At 43.6% G+C, this 11,914-nt stretch overlaps 1 non-coding gene across 1 annotated transcript; it reads right to left on the reverse strand.

The window, feature by feature from the left end:
* Positions 1 to 10,678: 10,678 nt before the first annotated feature.
* Positions 10,679 to 10,860, reverse strand: LOC128835165 (U2 spliceosomal RNA). The gene has a single exon (XR_008444594.1). It is a non-coding gene; the product is annotated as a U2 spliceosomal RNA (small nuclear RNA).
* Between the last annotated feature and the right edge of the window lie 1,054 nt (positions 10,861 to 11,914).

The following is an 11,914-nucleotide window of genomic DNA, read 5'->3' on the forward strand; positions in this document are numbered from 1 at the left end:
TTCCCAGGGCCACCAGGGAATCCGAATCCTTCCGAATCCCCTCCCAGCGGAGATGGCGGGGGCTAGCCCCTTTTTTAAGGTTGAGTTCTCGTACCTTCAGCCAGGCATCTTCGAAGCCTCAGGTTGGCCACGCCTGATCCGGTGCCTTTCTTGCTGGAGCCAGTGTTTGAGACTTTCACGTATCTTTCGCCTCTACCCATAGGAACCCTAACACTAGGGAGTGGAAGCCTACCCACGGGAAGGCTAAACGAACAGCAGGGCGCCTATACACAAGGACCCTCAAATTAGCTTGGTGAGCCCTAACCGCTAGAACCCTAATCCCAACTGGACTACTTATAGGAACCCTAACCTTAATTCCATGTGGCCTAACCATAGGAACTCTAACCCGAATGCGGGGAGCCTTACCCTCAGGAATTCTAATTCTATGGCGGGAAGACTAGGCGATCTACCCCAAATGCTCAGAAGAGAATTCTAACTGCTTCAAAGTATAGCTTCTCTATGAAATTTCTCACACGCCGTGATCGCGAAGGCGTTTTGCTTTTGTTGTAATCTTCACGAACTGATCTGGTCCAAGTGATCAGGACAATATCGTACTGTCTTTAAAAGGAAGAATCCCTGAATAATTTCACAAAGCTACTGAGCAGTAATGCGTCTAGCTTCGTTTGTAATCTTCACGAAGCGATCTACCCCCTAGTTCTCTGGAGAGCAGCCTAACTGCTTTCAAATGAAGCCTCTCCGAGAAATGGCTTAGCCACAGTGCTCAGCAATGAGTTTCGCTTGGTTTCTAATGGTCACTAATCGAGCGCTTGTTAATGAGGCGAGACTCCAAATGGCTTTGCGATGACGGTCCCTGAGAAACGCGTTACAGGTACTGAAGTGAAGGACTTTCTCTTTTTTTTTCTAATGTTCATGAACTATTCGTCCCCAAATTCCCAGGACAGCATCGTACCTGCTTTTAAATGACGATTCAAGGAGACCCTTTTCCCCCAACATTGATTAATGACTTTTGTTTTGGTTGCAATTTTCACGTACCGATATGCGCTTAATGCGCAGGACCAGAGTTTAACTACTTTAGAATGACGATTCCATGCAAACTTTCTCACAAGTATTGATCAGGAATGAGTTTTACTTTGTTTTCATTTTCACCTCCGAAAAGGTCCAGATCGTCTAGCTAGAATTCTAGTGGCTCTTGGATGAAGCTTCCTGGAGAAATTTCACAAAGCACTGATGGGTAATTAGTTTTGCAGTCTTGTATGTCTCACGAACCGATCTCTTCTAAATGATCAAGACAAACGCCTAGCATGAAGATTCTAGCAGTAATTTTTCCCAAGACATGCTCAGTAAGGACTGGTTCTTTCGTTCTTATGTTCACTAACACCTCTGCCCCAAATGCTCAGAAAAGAAATCAAACTGCTTTAGAAATGAAGCTTCTCCGAGACATTTGTCGGTAATGGGTTTTGCTGTGTCTGTCATGTTCAGGAACCGATCGCTGCCAAATGCTCAGAAGAGCGTTCCAATTGCTTTAACATGGCGAGTGGATGAATAATGTTTCTGAGAAGTGATTAGTAATGACGTTCTCCCTGTCATTTTCACGAAGCGACCTACCCCTATTGCTCAGGACAGAATCCGAAGTGATTTGAGAGAGGTTTCCATGAGACTCTTCAACCGTAATAAACAGGAATGAGCTTTGCTGTGTTTCAAAGCGTCACGAACCGATCTCTTCCAGATGACCAGGACCGAGTCCGAATGTCTTTAAGATGAATATTGTATTAGAATTTTTGTCACAACACTGACGTTCTCTTTGACTGCCATTTTCTCGAACCTACCTATCTATCTACTCCTAACGGTCAGGGTAGTATTGAAGATTGAATTCCAAGCTTAGACTTGGTTCTTGGAAACATTTCTCATGTCAGCCTCATCTTAAAGCCATTGGGAGCCTCTACCGAGCCTTTGGAAGCAATCTGTGCCTGAAAGTTACCAACAAGGAGGCTGTTACCACTGAGCAGTGCTAAGGACAACTTTATCATGGAAACGTCATAGTAAAGCCATTAGGATTCTGCCCGCATCATTTGGAAGAAATGGGGTCGTGAACATTACAAATCGAGAGACGAAATTGCTGATCACTGCTTGGGGGAAACGTCTCCTGGAATCTCCAGCTTATTGCCATTAGGATGCTGTACTGATCATTTAGAAGCGCTCGGTTCGGGAAAATAGTAAACAAAGAGAAAGGTAAGGTCCCTAGATGTAGGGCTCAAGTGCGTAGGGAAAGACGTCCTAGGCTTACTGTTGCTGTGGTTAGGGCTCCCCGATCTATGAGTAGGGCTTGCCACCCTAGAGTTAGGGGTCTTATCTGAAGGCCAACTGGAGGTAAGGTTGGGATATCTATCTCTGGCACGCCCCATCCTAGGGTTAGGGCACCTCTCGAGTGGACACCGCGTCCTAGGGATAGGCTTCCTACGGGCAAGCCACTTGTTGTTGGGGTTAGCATTCCAGTATTTAGGCCACTTGGAGAGAGGGATTCGAGTTCTATGGGTAGGCCACTAGGAGCTTGGGTTAGGCTTTCTACGGGTCTCATTCCCGGCACTAGCTTTAGGATTCCACTGGTTGTGCTCCCCGCTCTAGGTTGAGGGGTCCGATGGGTATATTTATGTATTTTTATGGTTAGTGTTCCTATGGGTAGGGTTCCCGCCATTGTAATTCTTCCTATACATAGGCCACTTGGTTGTAGGATGGGGTTATGCTAGCTGCACAAAGGCCTGCCTCCAGACCTCCGAAAGTTCGCTCAAGCCATGGACTCACAACCCCGAGGTCACCGAGTCAATTCCCAGGGCCACCAGGGTAGTTGTCTCGCCTTCCGAATCCTCTCCCAGCGGAGATGGCGGGGGCTAGCCCCTTTTTTAAGGTTGAGTTCTCCCACCTTCAGCCAGGCATCTTCGAAGCCTCAGGTTGGCCACGCCTGATCCGGTGCCTTTCTTGCTGGAGCCAGTGTTTGAGACTTTCACGCGACTTTCACCTCTACCCATAGGAACCCTAACACTAGGGAGTGGAAGCCTACCCACGGGAAGGCTAAACGAACAGCAGGGCGCCTATACACAAGGACCCTCAAATTAGCTTGGTGAGCCCTAACCGCTAGTACCCTAATCCCAACTGGACTACTTATAGGAACCCTATCCTTAATTCCATGTGGCCTAACCATAGGAACTCTAACCCGAATGCGGGGAGCCTTACCCTCAGGAATTCTAATTCTATGGCGGGAAGACTAGGCGATCTACCCCAAATGCTCAGAAGAGAATTCTAACTGCTTCAAAGTATAGCTTCTCTATGAAATTTCTCACACGCCGTGATCGCGAAGGCGTTTTGCTTTTGTTGTAATGTTCACGAACTGATCTGGTCCAAGTGATCAGGACAATATCGTACTGTCTTTAAAAGGAAGAATCCCTGAATAATTTCACAAAGCTACTGAGCAGTAATGCGTCTAGCTTCGTTTGTAATCTTCACGAAGCGATCTACCCCCTAGTTCTCTGGAGAGCAGCCTAACTGCTTTCAAATGAAGCCTCTCCGAGAAATGGCTTAGCCACAGTGCTCAGCAATGAGTTTCGCTTGGTTTCTAATGGTCACTAATCGAGCGCTTGTTAATGAGGCGAGACTCCAAATGGCTTTGCCATGACGGTCCCTGAGAAACGCGTTACAGGTACTGAAGTGAAGGACTTTCTCTTTTTTTTTATAATGTTCATGAACTATTCGTCCCCAAATTCCCAGGACAGCATCGTACCTGCTTTTAAATGACGATTCAAGGAGACCCTTTTCCCCCAACATTGATTAATGACTTTTGTTTTGGTTGCAATTTTCACGTACCGATATGCGCTTAATGCGCAGGACCAGAGTTTAACTACTTTAGAATGACGATTCCATGCAAACTTTCTCACAAGTATTGATCAGGAATGAGTTTTACTTTGTTTTCATTTTCACCTCCGAAAAGGTCCAGATCGTCTAGCTAGAATTCTAGTGGCTCTTGGATGAAGCTTCCTGGAGAAATTTCACAAAGCACTGATGGGTAATTAGTTTTGCAGTCTTGTATGTCTCACGAACCGATCTCTTCTAAATGATCAAGACAAACGCCTAGCATGAAGATTCTAGCAGTAATTTTTCCCAAGACATGCTCAGTAAGGACTGGTTCTTTCGTTCTTATGTTCACTAACACCTCTGCCCCAAATGCTCAGAAAAGAAATCAAACTGCTTTAGAAATGAAGCTTCTCCGAGACATTTGTCGGTAATGGGTTTTGCTCTGTCTGTCATGTTCAGGAACCGATCGCTGCCAAATGCTCAGAAGAGCGTTCCAATTGCTTTAACATGGCGAGTGGATGAATAATGTTTCTGAGAAGTGATTAGTAATGACGTTCTCCCTGTCATTTTCACGAAGCGACCTACCCCTATTGCTCAGGACAGAATCCGAAGTGATTTGAGAGAGGTTTCCATGAGACTCTTCAACCGTAATAAACAGGAATAAGCTTTGCTGTGTTTCAAAGCGTCACGAACCGATCTCTTCCAGATGACCAGGACCGAGTCCGAATGTCTTTAAGATGAATATTGTATTAGAATTTTTGTCACAACACTGACGTTCTCTTTGACTGCCATTTTCTCGAACCTACCTATCTATCTACTCCTAACGGTCAGGGTAGTATTGAAGATTGAATTCCAAGCTTAGAATTGGTTCTTGGAAACATTTCTCATGTCAGCCTCATCTTAAAGCCATTGGGAGCCTCTACTGAGCCTTTGGAAGCAATCTGTGCCTGTAAATTACCAACAAGGAGGCTGTTACTACTGAGCAGTGCTAAGGACAACTTTATCATGGAAACGTCATAGTAAAGCCATTAGGATTCTGCCCGCATCATTTGGAAGAAATGGGGTAGTGAACATTACAAATCGAGAGACGAAATTGCTGATCACTGCTTGGGGGAAATGTCTCCTGGAATCTCCAGCTTATTGCCATTAAGATGCTGTACTGATCATTTAGAAGCGCTCGGTTCGGGAAAATAGCAAAAAAGAGAAAGGTAAGGTCCCTAGATGTAGGGCTGAAGTGCGTAGGGAAAGACGTCCTAGGCTTACTGTTGCTGTGGTTAGGGCTACCAGATCTATGAGTAGGGCTTGCCACCCTAGATTTAGGGTTCTTATCGGAAGGCCAACTGGAGGTAAGGCTGGGATGTCTATCTGTGGCACGCCCCATCCTAGGGTTAGGGCACCTCTCGAGTGGACACCGCGTCCTAGGGATAGGCTTCCTACGGGCAAGCCACTTGTTGTTGGGGTTAGCATTCCAGTATTTAGGCCACTTGGAGAGAGGGATTCGAGTTCTATGGGTAGGCCACTAGGAGCTTGGGTTAGGCTTTCTACGGGTCTCATTCCCGGCACTAGCTTTAGGATTCCGCTGGTTGTGCTCCCCGCTCTAGGTTGAGGGGTCCGATGGGTATATTTATGTATTTTTATGATTAGTGTTCCTATGGGTAGGGTTCCCGCCATCGTAATTCTTCCTATACATAGGCCACTTGGTTGTAGGATGGGGTTATGCTAGGTGCACAAAGGCCCGCCCCCAGACCTCCGGAAATTCGCTCAAGCCATGGACTCACAACCCCGAGGTCACCGATTCAATTCCCAGGGCCATCAGGGTAGTTGTCTCGCCTTCCGAATCCCCTCCCAACGGAGATGGCGGGGGCTAGCCCCTTTTTTAAGGTTGAGTTCTCCCACCTTCAGCCAGGCATCTTCGAAGCCTCAGGTCGGCCACGCCTGATCCGGTGCCTTTCTTGCTGGAGCCAGTGTTTGAGACTTTCACGTATCTTTCACCTCTACCCATAGGAACCCTAATACTAGGGAGTGGAAGCCTACCCACGGGAAGGCTAAACCAACAGCAGGGCGCCTATACACAAGGACCCTCAAATTAGCTTGGTTAGCCCTAACCGCTAGAACCCTAATCCCAACTGGACTACTTATAGGAACCCTAACCCTAATTCCATGTGGCCTAACCATAGGAACTCTAACCCGAATGCGGGGAGCCTTACCCTCAGGAATCCTAATTCTATGGCGGGAAGACTAGCCGATCTACCCCAAATGCTCATAAGAGAATTCTAACTGCTTTAAAGTATAGCTTCTCTGTGAAATTTCTCACACGCCGTGATCGCAAAGGCGTTTTGCTATTGTTGTAATCTTCACGAACTGATCTGGTTCAAGTGTTCAGGACAGTATCATACTGTCTTTAAAAGGAAGAGTCCCTGAATAATTTCACAAAGCTACTGAGCAGTAATGCGTCTAGCTTCGTTTGTAATCTTCACGAAGCGATCTACCCCCTAGATCTCTGGCGAGCAGCCTACCTGCTTTCAAATGACGCCTCTCCGAGAAATGGCTTATCCACAGTGCTCAGCAATGAGTTTCGCTTGGTTTCTAATGGTCACTAATCGAGCGCTTGTTAATGAGGCGAGACTCCAAATGGCTTTGTGATGACGATCCCTGAGAAACGCGTTACAGGTACTGAAGTGTAGGACTTTCTCTTTTTTTTATAATGTTCATGAACTATTCGTCCCCAAATGATCAGGACAGCATCATAACTGCTTTTAAATGATGATTCAAGGAGACCCTTTTCCCCCAACATTGATTAATGACTTTTGTTTTGGTTGCAATTTTCCCGTACTGATATGCGCTTAATGCGCAGGACCCGAGCTTAACTACTTTAGAATAACGATTCCATGCGAACTTTCTCACAAGGATTGATCAGGAATGAGTTTTACTTCGTTTTCATTTTCACCCTCCGAAATCGTCCCGATCGTCTAGCTAGAATTCTAGTGGCTCTTAGATGAAGCTTCCTGTAGAAATTTCACAAAGCACTGATGGGTAATTAGTTTTGCAGTCTTGTATGTCTCATGAACCGATCTCTTCTAAATGATCAAGACAAACGCCTAGCATGAAGATTCTAGGAGTAATTTTTCCCAAGACATGCTCAGTAAGGACTGGTTCTTTCGTTCTTATGTTCACTAACACCTCTGCCCCAAATGCTCAGAAAAGAAATCAAACTGCTTTAGAAATGAAGCTTCTCCGAGACATTTGTCGGTAATGAGTTTTGCTGTGTCTGTCATGTTCAGGAACCAATCGCTTCCAAATGCTCAGAAGAGCGTTCCAATTGCTTTAACATGGCGAGTCGATGAATAATGTTTCTAAGAACTGAGCAGTAATGACATTCTCCTTGTAATTTTCACTAAGCGACCTACCCCATTGCTCAGGACAGTATCCGAAGGGATTTGAAAGAGGTTTCCATGAGACTCTTCAACCGTAATAAACAGGAATGAGCTTTGCTGTGTTTCAAAGCTTCACGAACCGATCTCTTCCAGATGACCAGGACCGAGTCCGAATGTCTTTAAGATGAACATTGTATTAGAATTTTTGTCACAAGCAATGACCAACAATGACGTTCTCTTTGACTTCCATTTTCTCGAACCTACCTATTGTCACTGTTTTAAAATGAAGATTGAGTTTGAAGCTTTGAATTGGTGCTTGTAAATATTTCCCGCGTCTGCCTCATCTTAAAGCCTTTGGTAGCCTCTACTGAGCCTTTGGAAGCAATCTGTGCCTGAAAATTACCAACAAGGAGGCTGTTACTACTGAGCAGTGCTAAGGACAACTTTATCATGGAAACGTTATAGTAAAGACATTAGTATTCTGCCCGCATCTTTTTGAAGAAATGGCGTTGTGAACATTGTGATGGCTTGGATCACAGAAACCCCCTTGGAAGCTGCCACCCGATGTTCAAAGACTACCCCTGCTTCTGTTTTCCCTGCCAGCTCAGGACTCCAGCACCCTGTCTTGCTCAGCCAGACTCTCCAGTCTGGCTCCAACACAGATCCAGAGTCTTAATCCCTTGCCCCAAATCTGCAAGTTTACCTGAAAACAGCTCACAGTAGTGTGCTTGCCTTTAGCACTCAGATGCCCAACTTCCAATGGAGTCTAACCCAGATAAATCCGTTTTACCCTGCATAAATCTTATGCAGGGCAAACTCATAAATTGTTCGCCCTCTATAACACTGATAGAGAGATATGCACAGTTGTTTGCTCCCCCAGGTATTAATACATACTAAATAAAAAGTGATTTTATTAAATACAGACAGTAGGATTTAAGTGGTTCCAAGTAGTAACAGACAGAACAAAGTAGGTCACCAAGCAAAATAAAATAAAATGTGCAAATCTATGTCTACTCAAACTAAATACAGATAATCTCACCCTCAGAGATGCTTCAGTAATTTTTTCTCAGACTGGACACCTTCCAGGCCTGGGCACAATTCTTTCCCCTGGTACAGCTCTTGTTGCAGCTCAGGTGATAGCTAGGGGATTCTTCATGATGGCTCCTCTCCCCTCTGTGTTCTCTTCCACCCCTTTATATATCTTTTGCATAAGGCGGGAACCCTTTGTCCCTCTGGGTTTCCACCCCCCCTCACTGGAAAAGCACCAGGTTAAAGATGGATTCCAGTTCAGGTGACATGATCACATGTCACTGCAAGACTTCATTACTCACTTGCCAGCACACACATATACAGGAAGACTCACAGGTAAATACAGCCATCTGCAGACAATGGGAGTCATCAAGATTCCAAACCATCCCTAATGGCCCACACTTTACATAATTACAATAGGCCCTCAGAGTTATGTTTTATATTTCTAGTTTTAGATACAAGAGTGGTACATTTCTACAAATAAGATGATCACACTCAGTAGATTATGAGCTTTGTAATGATACCTTACAAGAGACCTTTTGCACAAAGCATATCCCAGTTACATTGTATTCACTTATATTTTCATAAAACCATATAGACTGCACAACGTCACAGGACAACTTTATCATGGAAACATCATAGTAAAGCCATTAGGATTCTGCCCGCATCATTTGGAAGAAATGGGGTCGTAAACATTACAAATTGAGAGAAGAAATTGTAATTTGCAGTAAGTGACCTACTAGGGTTGTTGTCTCGCATTCCAAATCCCCTCCCAGCGGGGGGGGGGGGGGCTCATCGCCCTTCTTCAAGGTTCTTCTCTCCCTCCTTCAGCCATGTAGCTGTAGCTGGGAGTTGCAGTCCTGCGCTCCCATTGCTCTCTCCCGGAAGTGAGTCTAAAGGTTCTGGACTCCCTGGGGCTGGAGTCAATTGTTCCACACTGCTGTGCCTGAACTGCTCTGCATTGGTGTCGTTCTGCCGGTGTCCTTGTGTTCACAGGCTTCGGGGTAGGGAAACGCCGCGAGATTAACCACCCCAGAGTGGTTCCATGCCCTCTTAAGGACAGCACAGATCTCTTTCCGGTACCCTCTGTTAATTATTTGTCCTTAAGAAAGCGTATTACATTCTTTAAAGGGGAGAGGAGGGATTTTTTTCAATGGTCCTTTTCCCAAGCAGACAGATCTTTTCCTTGCAGAAAAAGCAGAATGGTTTTATAATTCACAGGGAAGTAATTCAGAGACCAGGTGTTTGGATTGGGAGATATCAAAGGCTGGTCCTGGTGCTGTTTGCGGATACAGGAGTCCAATTGTGCAGAACTCAGCCTAGGACTAGCCTAAATTAATAGGTTTGGGAAGAAAAATTCAGAATTTGGAAGAAACTACTTGCATGCTATTGGAAAAAGAAATTTCAAATATTTCAAAGAAAGTTGCAAGCACCATCTCCTTCAGGATCCAATCCAAAGCCCAGTGAATTCAATAGAAACATTTGTCTATGACATATTTGATCACCCTTTAACTAGGCTAGGTTGTCTGGTCTTAAATATGTTTTAGTAACATCGTATGGAGGAAATTCATGACTTCACATGTAATGTTAACACATTTTACAATTATATTAATAATCAGTGTATTAGCTTGCATATGATACCTGTTGGATAAATATCATGTCAGAATGTTGAGCGTAGTGAGTTGGTTGGGTCTGATGAGAGACAGTGTACCCTATGACAGTGAGCATTAAAAGCTCTTGGGATCACACCTAGTCATTCATTGCCAGCCACCTTTCCCTTCACCTGTGTTACCTGTTATTATGAGAACACTAGTCATGGTGTTAACCTAATGCAGCAAAGATATTATATACATTCCCTTCCTTGATAGCTGCTGTAGTGTAAGCTGCCATACACATCTGTGGTACTATATAGAATATCAAGGTTGGAAGGGACCTCAGGAGGTCATCTAGCCCAACCCCCTGCTCAAAGCTGACAAATCTCCAGACAGATTTTTTGCCCCTAGATCACTAAATGGTATCCTCAAGGATTGAACTCACAACCCTGGGTTTAGCAGGCCAATGCTCAAACCTCCCACCCAATTTTTTTTATATGTGACCTCAAATATTACCAACTGCCCCCCCACCAAAAAAACCCAACCAAACAAAAAAAAACAACCAACCATCTCCCCATCAGACCCAGAGTGTGGAAAGCATTTGTCCCTAATACTGTTGAAAAGACTCACAGCAAAAAGAAGGATTCCCAGCTTCTTAAATAATCCTCTAGCAAGACAAAGAACTTCACAACTATAGACTCACAAAACACTCCCAAGAAATTGTAACAATAGTTTGTCATAAAGAAACCAAAGGGCTAGAGACTTCAGATTTTTCAACTACTTAAAAAAAATCTGCTTTAAAGAAGCATTGTCACAGTTAACCAGAAGATTCTCCCCAAAAGGAGATGCACCAATCCTGGAGGCACTGCAATGCATGGGGCAGACAGAGCAAGCTGCTGCTCCAGCCCCCTATTTCAAAAATCAATTTAATATACAGTCCTCAAATAAAGGATACATCAAATATTTAACTGATAAGAACAGACACTACACTTTGATCTTAGCTCCAAGGAGCCAAGAAGTATCTGCACTGGAATTCCTACTAGGCAGGAGTTACAATATAACAATCCAGGGTTGTTGCCATTGCAGACAGAACCAAATAATATTTTTTGTGGTACAGTTTGCCATTTTAGTAGAGGTGTTCCATTGTCTGGGAACATAGTGAAAACACAGTTCAGTTCCACACACTGAAAGCTCAAATATTATTTTTATCTATCTCAGTTGAAAGCCTCCACCATGACAGACAAAGGTTTACAATACAAATATAACTTTATTGAGTTATGGTTCAGGTTAAAAGGATACTTTAGGTATAATAAAGCCACATAATTCCACAAATTCAGCTCTTGGATGTGCATGCTTAGCCAAGAATAAGAGTAAATTATTTGTTTATTCAAATAATTAAATTACGATGTAAAACAAAATCAGCAGCCAAGCCCCACTAAACAACTTGGAGAACAAACACAAAAACAAAACTTTAAATACAAGGGTTGATGTCCCTGGATGCCAAAGGCTTAATTGTAAACAATAAATTTGATTTCAAACAGTATGAAAAATGTATTTTTGACAGCACTGATTTAAGCAAAGCATAAATTGAAGACTACAAAAGTCTAATCAGGTAAATATTACATTACACAGTGATTCCAAAAGGGACAAGGTAGAAGGAAGTGTAACTATAGCACAGTGATAGTTCATGTGGAAGTGTGATAATTCAAGAAATGCAAGTGTCTTCTCTTTGTAGTGATAAAAATAATAGTGCTAAGAATGCAGAGGACACGTAAGAATATTTAATTATTATGAATAATTATATATATATATATATATATATACATATTTATATATACAAGTAAAGGAGAATGAAAGCTTCAGACCAGTTGCCAGGAGACATTCAGCTCTCATTTAAAATATGCTTATAAAATACATCTCCTTGTCCAAGATTTCACGGTGCTTTTTGTAAGAGTTGGGATGCTAGCTTTAATATGGCCTTTGGCAATGATTAAATGTAATGATCTAAATTCTATTGTCCGATATGCCAGCAAAAAGCTAGAATAGCTCTACTGGAGTTGATGGCACTGCTCTGGA

This window comes from Malaclemys terrapin, chromosome 3 (genome assembly GCF_027887155.1).
Source record: "Malaclemys terrapin pileata isolate rMalTer1 chromosome 3, rMalTer1.hap1, whole genome shotgun sequence".
NCBI classification, from domain to species: Eukaryota; Metazoa; Chordata; order Testudines; family Emydidae; genus Malaclemys; species Malaclemys terrapin.